Source organism: Carassius auratus, chromosome 4 (assembly GCF_003368295.1).
Source record: "Carassius auratus strain Wakin chromosome 4, ASM336829v1, whole genome shotgun sequence".
NCBI classification, from domain to species: Eukaryota; Metazoa; Chordata; class Actinopteri; order Cypriniformes; family Cyprinidae; genus Carassius; species Carassius auratus.
The window spans coordinates 2,947,667-2,961,045 of record NC_039246.1 but is presented as its reverse complement, the minus strand read 5'-3'; positions in this window follow the sequence as shown (position 1 = coordinate 2,961,045).

The following is a 13,379-nucleotide window of genomic DNA, read 5'->3' as shown; positions in this document are numbered from 1 at the left end:
TGGCTCATTCGAATTCTGCCGATGGCATTCAGAATATGTGTGTTACCCAAATAAAATTGACAAACAGTAAGTCTTTGAGAAGGGGTTTATCAAGCTAGGTGGTGCATTAGAAAAGGGGCTCATCTCCTGTTTCCAAAATGCATCACAAAGTGCTTGAAAAAGCTGTAAACTAATTCCACATTACACAAGGTGCAAACAACCTTACGACTGTTTCACACCAAGGTACAGAAACCAAATAATTAAATGTAAAATAGCACTGGATAGTCTTCAATGTAAAAATGAAATATACAATTAAACCTATATTTATTCAGACACCTTCAACATTTCTCACATTATTACAGTTTTGCTATATATATCAAAAAATATATCTGGTGTCTGAATAATTTTTGGTTTGACTGTTAAAACTACAAAGTAGTTCAGTCAGGAGGAGTGAGTGATTTTCATTTTCTTGGATTAACATTACAGCAGCCAGTAGCTAAATTAGGTGCGGTCACTTTAAGAGACGATGAACGCATCCAATATAATACACATCCCTTTTTTCCCTCAACGGTTTACTTTCACTTAAGAAATAACTGAAAGTTTTTTTGAGCATAATTTCCAAGGTGGATATTTTGACATATTTTGTATGTATTTGTCGGCACAAGAGCAAAAATAATCAAATTCGATGTTCAAGTGTTTTGAGACGCCTCTCTCTGCATGAGCCCTGAACAACAGAACACCGCGAGTATTGAATTAGGCTCTTTCACATCTTTTTGTTTGTTCAAACTGCGATTTGTATTTGTTCGTTCAGGTGCAAGAGGGACTTCGAGGAGATCTTTGCAGAAGAGAGCTCCGTTCAGTGTCGCTGTCAGTGATACACGTCTCTCTCTCTCTCTCTCCGCACCGAACACAGCCCGCGAGTAACCAGTTACTCTGTTCAGCGTTTCCCCGTCTTGTGTTTGGATGCTTTAATTGATAAAAATCGACAAGCGGTAAAGCTTAAAAAACGTGAAAAAGATAAGCTTTCATGACAATGCGCAGCAGTGGCCCATCAAATATATATATATATATATATATTTGAAAAAAATACTTCATCGTATGATCTCAATGTCTCTGTTTATTGTCTCTTAACATTTCCAAATTTAGCTAGTAGCTTATTTTTTTGTTAATCTGCATGAGTCACAAAATCTCCTGGTTTCCACCAACAACACAACAATAATAAAAGCAATGCATAGGCTACCATACTGCAATAAAAATTTAGCAATGTAGCAGGAAAGCAGTGTATTCACAGTTGATTAAAAAAGTTGAAGGCGGCGGGTCTCCGAGTGAAATCTCCGAAGAACTTTACCTTTCCATTCATGTTGACACTTGCGTGTGAGATCCTTCTCAAATGCCAGCTGAATGAGCTGGGCCTTGCGTGTGTGGTGCATAGAACGTCTGTGGTCAGTGAATACATTCCTCAAAACTGAAAATGAATTTCTAGTAGTAGGCCCATTCATAATTAGACCTGAAGCTCTGTCTACACTGTGAACTTGTGTCTCATTAGACAAATTCTCCAATCCTACCTTCACGAGTTCACCCTTACATCTAATCTGAAGGCGAATAGTAGGCATATTTTGGCGCGCTGTCCTGGGGGAGGGGTCCGGGCCTGGAGCACAGCCCAAACCCAAATAACTCCCCCTATCCCCAATTTGGGATAAATAGATTAGAAGTGAGGAGTTGGGGAGGAGGAGGGATGCCGAAAAGACTGTCGTGGGACAGGAGGTAGGAAGACTGTATATATATATATATATATATATATATATATATATATATATATACACACTTGTGTGCTATTTAGGATGATTAGCTAAACGAGATGCACCTGTGCCAAATTGAATGATTATCTGATCGTGCTTCTCCCGAACTTTGTTAATAAAACCACATATCTCATTAGCTCCAGAGTCGTCTCCACACACGTTGGTGTTGGTCAAAGTCGTCTTTTTCACCGACGAATCTTTAAACCACTTTCTTATATACATACTGTAGCTTCTCTGTACAAAACCTCCAAAAAATTATTCTGAGATTGCATGCAATAGGAAAAGCAATTGCGTATAAACAATACAATACTGTATGCTTAACTAAATGAATTGCATGATTTATATATACATATACTTACACACAAACTGCATATTGTAATTTGAATTAATAAAACTACTAATACAAAAATAACATATTGAAAGGTCTGCTGCTGGAGACTTGCCATTGGCTGTTGTATTTGAATAATTAATGAGGTAGGTCTTTGCAAGGTTCAGGTGCTGTTTTTGGGGATGTTTTAACAGTCATTTATTAATATAATTGTATTAAAAATTATGTTCTGTGTAATAATGCGTTGAATAATGAATTGTCTGAATCATTTCTGAGGGTAAAGTGTTATGCATTTCTAGTGTTACCGTTGTAGTGATTACTGTTCCTGTAAGCCAAGTTCTGCTGAAACAACGTCATTATTGCAATGATCTCAATCAATAACATGCAATATCTTTCTAATGCAAGTTTGGTTAATTGTTCTGTACGTTATGTTTAGGGGGGCACAAAAAGCCATTTGGGGGGGCACTGCCCCCCCTTGGCGACGGGCCTGATCCGCATTATTGACATAAAAGCTTTGCAACTTCGTATATATGTTTATTTAACTTTTTAACAAATATTTAAGGTATATTTGTAGTAATAGCCAACAAAACATTGTATGGGTCAAAATTATTGTTTTTCTTTAATGCCAAAAATCATTAGGATATTAAGTAAAGATCATGTTTCATCGGGATATTTAGTAAATTCCCTACTGTAAATAGATCAAAACGTAATTTTGGTTTAGTAATATGCATTGCTAAGGACTTTATCTGGACAATTTTAAAGGTGATTTTCTCAATATTTAGATATTTTGCACCCTCAGATTTCAGATTTTCAAATAGTTGTTTCTGCTTATATGTTGATTTTACTTATTACTCTATGACTGAAAAACATTATCACTGCATTACGTGAAGGCCCACCTCTAAGCCCCCAAAACCCTCAATACTTCCACAACTCAGGTAGAGGCAGTGATGTCCTCCGCTGGCATTAGGTCGCATTGTAACACTTTTCTTGTGATGCCAGAAGACATTCTCTACTATAGGAGAGGAAGAATTGTATAAACTTGTTAAATCATCTAAACCAACAACATGTATGTTAGACCCTATACCATCTAAGCTCCTAAAAGAGGTGCTTCCAGAAGTCATAGATCCTCTTCTGACTATTATTAATTCCTCATTGTCATTAGGATATGTCCCCAAAACCTTCAAACTGGCTGTTATTAAGCCTCTCATTAAAAAAAAAAAACACAACTTGACCCCAAAGAACTAGTCAATTATAGACCAATCTCGAATCTCCCTTTTCTGTCCAAGATACTAGAAAAGGTGGTATCCTCACAATTATATTCCTTCTTAGAGAAAAATGGTATATGTGAGGATTTCCAGTTAGACCATATCATAGTACTGAGACTGCTCTCCTTAGAGTTACAAATGATCTTCTCTTATCATCTGATCGTGGGTGTATCTGCCTATTAGTTTTATTGGATCTTAGTGCTGCGTTTGACACAATTGACCACAACATTATTTTGCATAGACTTGAACACTTTTTTGGCATCAATGGAAGTGCATTAGCATGGTTTAAATCGTACTTATATGACCACCATCAGTTTGTAGCAGTGAATGAAGATGTATCATATTGATCACAAGTGCAGTATGGAGTACCTCAAGGCTCAGTACTAGGGCAGCTACTCTTCACGCTTTATATGTTACCCTTGGGAGATATCATCAGGAAACATGGTGTTAGTGTCACGGGGTGACGAAAGAGAAGCAGAACTAAGTCCCGCCGGAATTTTGTGTTCCCCTCGGGACGGTGTCGCGGTAACACCGGTCCACTTCCGGGTTGCGCCCGATGTCACAATAACAACGCTAATGACAGATTGACATCTGGTGTGGGGAGTTTGATGTGGCGATCTGTGAGAGGATTATGGAGGCGGAGTAACCACATAAAAAGAGAAGTGCAGAGACCATGCGGGGGTGATTCTTTTTGGTCGTTCGTTCTCCCGGCTATTCTTCCTGGTTGGCTTGCCCCCGTGTGTGGTTCTTCTCTTTGGATGTGTTCCCCTAGGAGAGGTGAATTCCTGGGACGTTTGGGCTGGCGTGTGGAGGTATTTGAGGACTATTGTGGGGTTTCGGCTATCTGGCTGTGCAACAGATATATCAGCGATCGAGTGGAGATATTCAGGACAGAAAGAGTGTGAGTTCTGGAAAGCAAGTGAAGACCAGACCGCGCCATCGCTATCGGAGGGAAGTTAAGAGACCTGATCTGGGACTTCGATCAATTGTATACATCTGGACTGGGAGTGATAACGTTGTGAAGTGGACGGAGTCATCGTTGGGTGAGTGCTGGCTCTATTTGCACAAAGAGTGGGTGTGCCGTGTCTGAAGTGGTGTGTTTGCACAATAAATCGTTTGAAGTGAAGTTACAGAGTGTGGGGAAGATATATAGAGTTAATGCCGGACGCTCACCACCCCGAGAGCCCACCACCGTCACCGTAATCCACACCCAGGCACTCAACTGAAGTATCCCCCAGCCGTAAGCCCCATTGCTTATTCAAGAACACATACTTACTGTTGATTACTTACCCCGCTGTGCAGATCGCAGGATCCTCTGGGCCGAACGCCGCATGTGATGTCCCTATGAAAAGAGGTGGACACAAGAATTATTCCTTTCCCGGTCACAACCGAAGCCTCTCCCAGCCGTAAGCCCCACTACTTATTCAAGAACACATACTTGCTGTTGATTACCTACTCTGCTGTGCAGATCGCAGGATCCTCTGGGCCGAATGCTGCATGTGATGTCCCTGTAGAAAGAGGTGGACACACGAATTATTCCTTTCCCGGTCTTAACCGAAGCATCTCCCAGCCGTAAGCCCCAGTACTTATTCAAGGACACATACTTACTGTTGATTACTTACCCCGCTGTGCAGATCGCAGGATCCCCTGGGCCGAACGCCGCATGTGATGTCCCTATGAAAAGAGGTGGACACAAGAATTATTCCTTTCCCGGTCACAACCGAAGCCTCTCCCAGCCGTAAGCCCCACTACTTATTCAAGAACACATACTTGCTGTTGATTACCTACTCTGCTGTGCAGATCGCAGGATCCTCTGGGCCGAATGCTGCATGTGATGTCCCTGTAGAAAGAGGTGGACACACGAATTATTCCTTTCCCGGTTTTAACCGAAGCTTCTCCCAGCCGTAAGCCCCATTACTTATTCAAGGACACATACTTACTGTTGATTACTTACCCCGCTGTGCAGATCGCAGGATTCTCTGGGCCGAATGCTGCATGTGATGTCCCTGTAGAAGAAGGTGGACACGAGAATTATTCCTTTTCCCGGTCTCGACCGAAACATCCACGAGCTCTACTTACCCGGATCCCCCCCCCTCACTCCGGGACGGGTGACAGACTATCCTGGCTCTTGCTGGCCCCGTACAGGCACGAACTGCTGACGACTCCATGCCTTCCCGGCGTCCGAGGTCTGGCTCCGTTCTGGTCGGGAGACACGGAAGGAACACTGAACTTTTAAATTGCTTTTAACCAAATAAAACCTTGTTCATTTTTTTATACTCTCGTCCGTCTGGTTCTTCTGGTACGCTCCCCGAGGTGATCCTGGGTTTCAGGGGTGGGTGCAGTCTGGCTTGGCCCCCCGACCTGTGACATTAGCTTTCACTGTTATGCTGATGATACTCAGCTCTACATTTCTTCAAAGCCCGGTGAAACACACCAATTTGAAAAACTAATGGAATGCATTGTGGATATAAAAAACTGGATGACGAGTAATTTCTTACTGCTAAATTCTGAAGTAACAGGTGTTAATTATAGGACATAAAAACTCTGTCTAAGACTTGATGGCTGCTCTGTCAATTCTTCGTCATCAGTTAGGAACCTAGGTGTGCTATTTGATAGCAATCTTTCCTTAGAAAGCCATGCTTTTAGCATTTGTAATACTGCATTTTTCCATCTCAAAAATATATATAAATTACAGCCTATGCTCTCGATGTCAAATGCAGAAATGTTACTAGTACCAGGAAGTATGACCATATTATCCCGGTCCTGTCCACTCTGCACTGGCTCCCTATCAAACATCATATAGATTTTAAAATATTGCTTATTACTTATAAAGCCCTGAATGGTTTAGCACCTCAGTATTTGAATGAGCTCCAATTACATTATAATCCTCCACATCCACTGAGTTCTCAAAACTCAGGCAATTTGATAATACCTAGAATATCAAGATCAACTGCGGGCGGCAGATCCTTTTCCTATTTGGCACCTAAACTCTGGAATAACCTACCTAACATTGTTCGGGAGGCAGACACACTCTCGTGGTTTAAATCTAGATTAAAGACCCATCTCTTTAACCTGGCTTACACATAACACACTAATGTGCTTTTAATATCCAAATCCAAGGATTTTTAGGCTGCATTAATTAGGTAAACCGGAACCGGGAACACTTCCCATAACACCCTATGTACTTGCTACATCATTAGAAGAATGGCATCTATGCTAATATTTGTCTGTTTCTCTCATATTCCGAGGTCACCGTAGCCACCAGATCCAGTCTGTATCCAGATCAGAGGGTCACTGCAGTCGCCCGGATCCAGTATGTATCAAGACCAGATGGTGGATCAGCACCTAGAAAGGACCTCTACTGCCCTGAAAGACAGCGGAGACCAGGACATCTAGAGCCCCAGATACAGATCCCCTGTAAAGACCTTGTCTCAGATAACCACCAGGACAAGACCACAGGAAACAGATGATTCTTCTGCACAATCTGACTTTGCTGCAGCCTGGAATTGAACTACTGGTTTCGTCTGGTCAGAGGAGAACTGGCCCCCCAACTGAGCCTGGTTTCTCCCAAGGTTTTTTCTCCATTCTGTCACCGATGGAGTTTTGGTTCCTTGCCGCTCTCGCCTCTGGCTGCTTAGTTGGGGTCACTTCATTTACAGCGATATTGTTGACTTGATTGCAAATGATTGCACAGACACTATTTAAACTGAACTGAGATGATGAGATCACTGGATTCAATGATGAACTGCCTTTAATGGTCATTTCGCATTATTGACACACTGTTTTCTTAATAAATGTTGTTCAGTTGCTTTGACACAATGTATTTTGTTTAAAGCACTATATAAATAAAGGTGACTTTGTGAATTTGTTTTAGTGACATAAGCTTCCAGTACACAGAGACAACAACAACAACACAGAGAAGAAGGAAAAACAACAACCTGCAAATAAATAAAATGTATGAACAGTTGTGCAATAGATAGTTGTGCTATAGATATCCCATTAACATCTTTAGTGCTATAGATGATAATGGTATAGAATAAATGAAGATGCAGAGATGTACTTGGATGGAAGGGCAACAAATAAATAAAAGGATACTGCACATTTTTGTTGCATAAGTGGGGAACATTTAACTGTTCGTGAGGTAGATTACCTGGGGGAAAAAACTGTTCTTGTGGCTGGCTGTCCTGGTATTTGCAGCTCTGAAGTAGTGATGTCCGCTTTGTGAACAAATCGTTCAATTTAACCGGTTCTTCTTAGTGAACCGGTTGAACCAGTTCACCAAATCGAACAGAATCATTTGAAACGGTTCACGTCTCCAATAAGCATTTATCCACAAATTACTTGAGCTGTTAACTTTTTTAACATGACTGACACTCCTTCTGAGTCAAAATAAACCAATATCCCGGAGTAGTTCATGTTCATGTACAATGACTGAACTGCTGTGAAGACCAAACTGAAAAATTAACACAGAGCAGAGCCAGATGATGAACAAACATGCCCACTGCTGAAGCAGTTCTCATTCTCGAGTCAAGAACCGGTTGCATCAGTTTATGGATCACCAGTACACTGAACCGAAAACCGTTTCTTTCGGACGTGTCTGATTTGAGAACCGATGAACTGATGATACTGCGCATGTGTGTAATTTTTTTTTTTACAAATATTTTGTTAAAGAGCCACACAGATGGGAAATCAAAAATTACCTGTATTACAGTGTATGATGTAGCTGTCCATCAGTGTAAACGATGTGCAAATAATTAAACCAAAAAGTACACAATATATAAAGTTATTGGCTTCTAAAGTAAGGAGTTGACTCTGAATCGCTGAAACGAGTCGTTATAGATTTAAAATCTTTTGCCCATCTCTATATACGTCACTAGGAACACTTTGCATAATAATCTCCGCCTACCGTCTTGGGAGAAACACACACAGATGCTCTGGTTGGTGTGAGAGCATCATGTCGAGGAGACAGTGTTTTATTTTCACTGCCAAAGAATGAAGATCAGAAGAACCAATGGCTAAAATTCATTTTCACCGAAATACCAGAGCAGTACAACAAATCCCTTTTCTTGTGTTGACAACATTTCACTGATGACTGCTTTTCTAATCTCGGTGAGTTCAAGGAGGGATTTTCAAAGCCTTTGGCCATACAAGATGGTTCATTACCAACTTTATTTAGAACAACGAGCATCTCCGAATCACAACGCGAAGTATGTTTATGAAGTTATGTGTCTGTTTTCTCCTGAGCGTCTTATCAGTATGTGTGCTGTCTAGAGCCTTTGTTTGTGCTGATCGTCATGTACAAACACGTCATTAAAATGAAGTGTAACTCCGTGAATACTCAAAGAAGAGACATGAGAGAGATATCTATAGAAAGCTTGACATGTCTACTTTAAAACTAAACAAGTGCTGCTAACAGATATTCTGAGATAAAGTAATCCATATGAAAACAACGCGATGTCTGTTTTTCATGTCTCCCTTCATTATATCTAATGTGACCATGCCCCCGCGCTGAACGCGCTATTATGATTCAAACTGAAGCGCGCGGCTTGAATACACACAGAAGAAGAAGCAGTGAGAATGTTCAAGTTTTTTATTTTACTGTTTGCTTCGCGGTGAGAGGAATAAGACATAATTCACCCCAAACAGATGCTAACGCATAGTTTACCGTGGAGGTGTGTGCGGAACAACCAATCAAACCTGACTATGTTAGTTGACCAATCAGAACACAGTATGCTACCGAAAGGTGGGGTTTAAGGAAACTGAATCTTTTGAACAGGTTTGCACGAACCGTTTGGGGATCTCTGAGAATTGAGGTAATTTTAAAATGATATTTTGACAAAATGACAATGTTTTTTAACCTTGGATGGATTTTAACCTAATGTACAGGACTTATAAACAGTGACAGGAAGCTCAGAATTTTTATCTTACTGGCTCTTTAAACATCGGAAAGTGTGATAAAATAACTATATTTTATTTTGCTTTTTTTTAAGTTAAATGTTTCTAATCTGTATATTGTAGATAATGTATAGGCCAAAGGGGTTTTCAGGGAAGTTGGACAATAATTAAGACTCTAAAGACTCTATGTTTAATAGGAATAAGGGATGACTTATGAAATATCTGTACTGTATTTATAGTTAATGATGACACATTCACAAATTGAGTTTGAAGTAAACAGAGCGTGAACACGAGTAGAGCAGCTGATGATACTGAACTGCAGCAAGTGCCGGTTAGAGCGATTCTCGTTCTCGAGTCAAGAACCGGTCGCATTGGTTTTCGGATCATCAGTACACTGAACTGAAAACCATTTCTTTCGGACGGTCCCATTCAAGAACTGAGGAATACTGCAAATGCGTGATTCAGCGTAAAGGCGACTGACTCACAGCATGCCTGAACTAAACAGATTCTTTTGGTGATTAATTCTGAACTGATTCTGTGCTAATGTTATGAGCGCGAGTAAACCGAGGGATTGAATGAAGGGCAATCTGGCAAAACGTAAGTTAATTTAAGAGGGTCTTTAGAGGTGCAGTCATTGGTTTACAGGGAGAAGAGCGGTGGGAAGAGAACACTTCCCTGAGGAGGATCAGTGTTGGTGGAGCAGCTGTTAGTCATGAATTTCCCCAGTCTCACTAGCTGCTGCCTGTCTGTCAGAAAGCTGGTGGTCCACTGACAGATAGAGCTAGGAACAGAGAGCTGGGTCAGTTTGGTCTGGAGGGCTGTTGGGATGATGGTGTTGAAAGCCGAACTAAAGTCCACAAAACAGGATCCTCACATAAGTCCCTGGTTTGTCCAGATGTTGCAGGATGAAGTGCAATCCCATGTTGATTGCATCATCCACGGACCTGTTTGCTCGGTAAGCAAACTGGAGGGGGTCCAGTAAGGGTCCAGTGATGTCCTTCAGATAAGCCAGAACCAGTTTTTCAAACGACTTCTTGACGACAGACGTTAGAGCCTCAGGTCTGTAGTCCTTATATCCTGTAATCTTGGGTTTCTTTGGAAACGGGGATGATGGTGGAGTGTTTGAAGCACGAAGGCACTTCACACAACTCCAGGGATCTGTTGAAGATCTGTGAAAAGATGGGGGCCAGCTAGTCAGCACAGATTTTCAGACAGGCTGGTGTAACGCCATCTGGGCCTGGTGCTTTTCTTCTTCCTGAAGACCTGGCGCATATCGTTTTCACTGCTTTGAAGTGCAGGAGTAGGGGAGAGGGGGATTACAGGAGGTGTTAACGGTTGTGTAGAGAGATGGGCAGAATGGGTGTGGAGTGTTGAAAATCTACAATGAAACTCACTCATGTCATTAGCAAGTCGTTGATTAGCCTCAGTGTAGTAGGATGGTGTCTTGTAGTTAGTGATGGCTCTCAGTCCTTTCCACACTGAAGTTGAGTCGTTGGAAGTAAACTGGTCTTCCGACTTTTTAGCGTAGGTCCTTTTAGCCACTCTAATCTCTTTTTTCAGTGTGTTCCTGGCCTGATTATTCAATGCTCGTGGTACAGTGACATGCATTCTTTATTGTGGTGTAACAGTGATCCAATATATTACTGTGGTGGGACATGTAACATGTTGTCTGTATTTTGGCAGTTCACAGAAGAGATTGGCTTTATCAAAGTCGCCAATCAAGAATGATTAAAACAGAGTCCGGGTGTTGTTGTTCAGTCTCCATGATCTGATCAGCGAGTTTCTGTAAAGTGAGGCTTACGTGCGCTTTCGGAGGGATGTAAACACTCACCAGAATGAACGAGTGAAACTCCTGCGGCGAATAGAACGGCTTGCAGTTAACAAAGAGCACTTCTAGGTCTGAACAGCACATCTTCTTCAACACAGTTGCATCTGTTCACCACCTTTCATTGATGTAAAAGCATGTCCCGGCACCACATCATTTCCCTGTTGATTCTGCGTTGCAATCTGCTCTAAACATCTGAAAGTCCAGCACATGATAGAGTGCTCTGTCTGGTATGGCGTCATTCAGCCAGGATTCCATGAAACACAGAGCAGCAGAGTGTTAGAAATCCTTATTTGTCCAGGAGAGCAGAAGGATTTCTTCTGTTTTGTTGGGTAGAGAGCAGAGATTTGCCAAATGGACGCTAGGAAATGGCATTCGAAATCCGTGCTTCCTGAGTCTAACGAGCGATTTCGATTGCGATTTTTGAAGCATTTTATCAGTGCCGCTGCTCCACCGACAACAATGTTCAGTAAAAAGGATGAATAATTGAAATCCGGTAATATATTTTGTTGTATGTTACGTGAATGTTCAGCAGTTCATCCAAGGTGAAAATTGATTTTGTTTGACAAACAAAAAACTGGAAAAACTAACAAACACAGTACTAACACTGGAGAGCCAAGCACTGAAGCAGCCTGTGCGAGAGAATGAAACTATAATAATAACTATTATTGTCCACACCAATGAAGGATAGCACTGTTTGTTCTATTTTAAATGCTGGAGCTCTTTAAAGTGGAATGGATTCTGATTGGCTGTCAATGCTTACATCATTCATCAGTTGGAATAAAAAAAAGGTATTGTATTATTTGACAGTATCAGTATCCAACAGTATTGTCAGAATAATAATAGCTTGCCAGTATTTCTGAGCAGAAGTATTCCTCCTCACTACAGTGTGTCAGGAGTGGTCCCCGAGTTCCTTTACCCCAAATACAGACCAAGGTCATTCAGCGTAACAGATATCTTTATGTACAAATGAAATGGTATAGTTTGTCTTACATGTACTTATTGAATACAAATAAATATATACATTATCGCTGTGTGCTTTCCTTCCTATTTATTGTGATCTATTCCCTCATGTGGTTGCCGGTTCGTTTTGTGTGTGAGTTAGTGTCTGCTTAGCTTGCTAGCTGTTCTATACTAATAGAGTTTTTCCCTTGTCAGTTAAAGTCTGCTATTTGTTAGTTTAAGTTTATCTTGTCACTGTTTATTCTAGTCTAGTTTAAGTGTTTCTTTTTGTTCGTTTTGTTTGGATCTCACTTTAATTTCTCGTGAGTTTGACTTTTGTCAAGTTTGTTCTTTAAAGTATTTATTTTCCCCTTTGAGTTATTTTCTTGGTTAGTCTTTCCAGTTATTTCTAGAACTTTATTTTGTATTTGTTGCTTTACCTTTTTAGTTTACTTTGGTTAGTTGGCTTTGGTTATTTCCCTAGTTTATCTTGTTTCTAGGTCTTAGCACCCTTGTCTGATTTTTTTGCCTTGTATTTTATTATTATTATTGTTGTTGTTGTTGTTCTCATGTTGTCTTAAGTCTTGTCTAGTGTTTTGTGAGTTCTGTCTGTTCCTGTCTTGCCTGCTGCTTTCTCCCTGGCCACTGGGTCTCCCCGCCTGGAGGTCTGACGTGTGTGGCTTTACCTCCATAGTCAAGTGCCCTTGGTTCCTGGTGCTGTGGTCTGGTCCCTTGCACAGCCTCCTCTCCAGCCCTGCACTCGGTTGTCACCCAGGGCCCCCCTCGGCGGTAATACCCCCCATCTGCCTGCTCCACTGTTGTATACCCAATCCTACTGTCTGGACTGTTCAAGCCACTCCCTCCTATCGTGCTTTGTCTTTTTGTCAATAAACGTCCCTTGTTCATTCTGCATCAAGGTCCTCTCCCTCAGTAACCTTGACACATACTTAATATTATTATATTTTAAATGACTTTCACTTACTTACAAAAAACCTAGTGGTTTGAAGGAAATATGCATAGTATAAAGATTTAAAAATCGAGCATCGCGTTAGTTCAGTCAGGCCACGTTAGTTACGCTTGCATCAGCCGACAGTCAGCTGTTCCTGATGTGTTCCAATCCGGTCTCAACACCTATCACAAGTGGTCTATTTAAATTCCCATTCTGCGCCTCTTCCATCATATTGCTGCTTTCAACTAAATCCCTCCTCCAACCCCAACTCCACCAACTAATCTGTTATTCAATCTGACCTTGTTCTTTATTTCCAGTCACTTCATTCAAAGTTTCTCTACCATGTTTGTTACAACACTTGTAATTATGTGTGCAGATAATGGTTCTGTTCTGTACC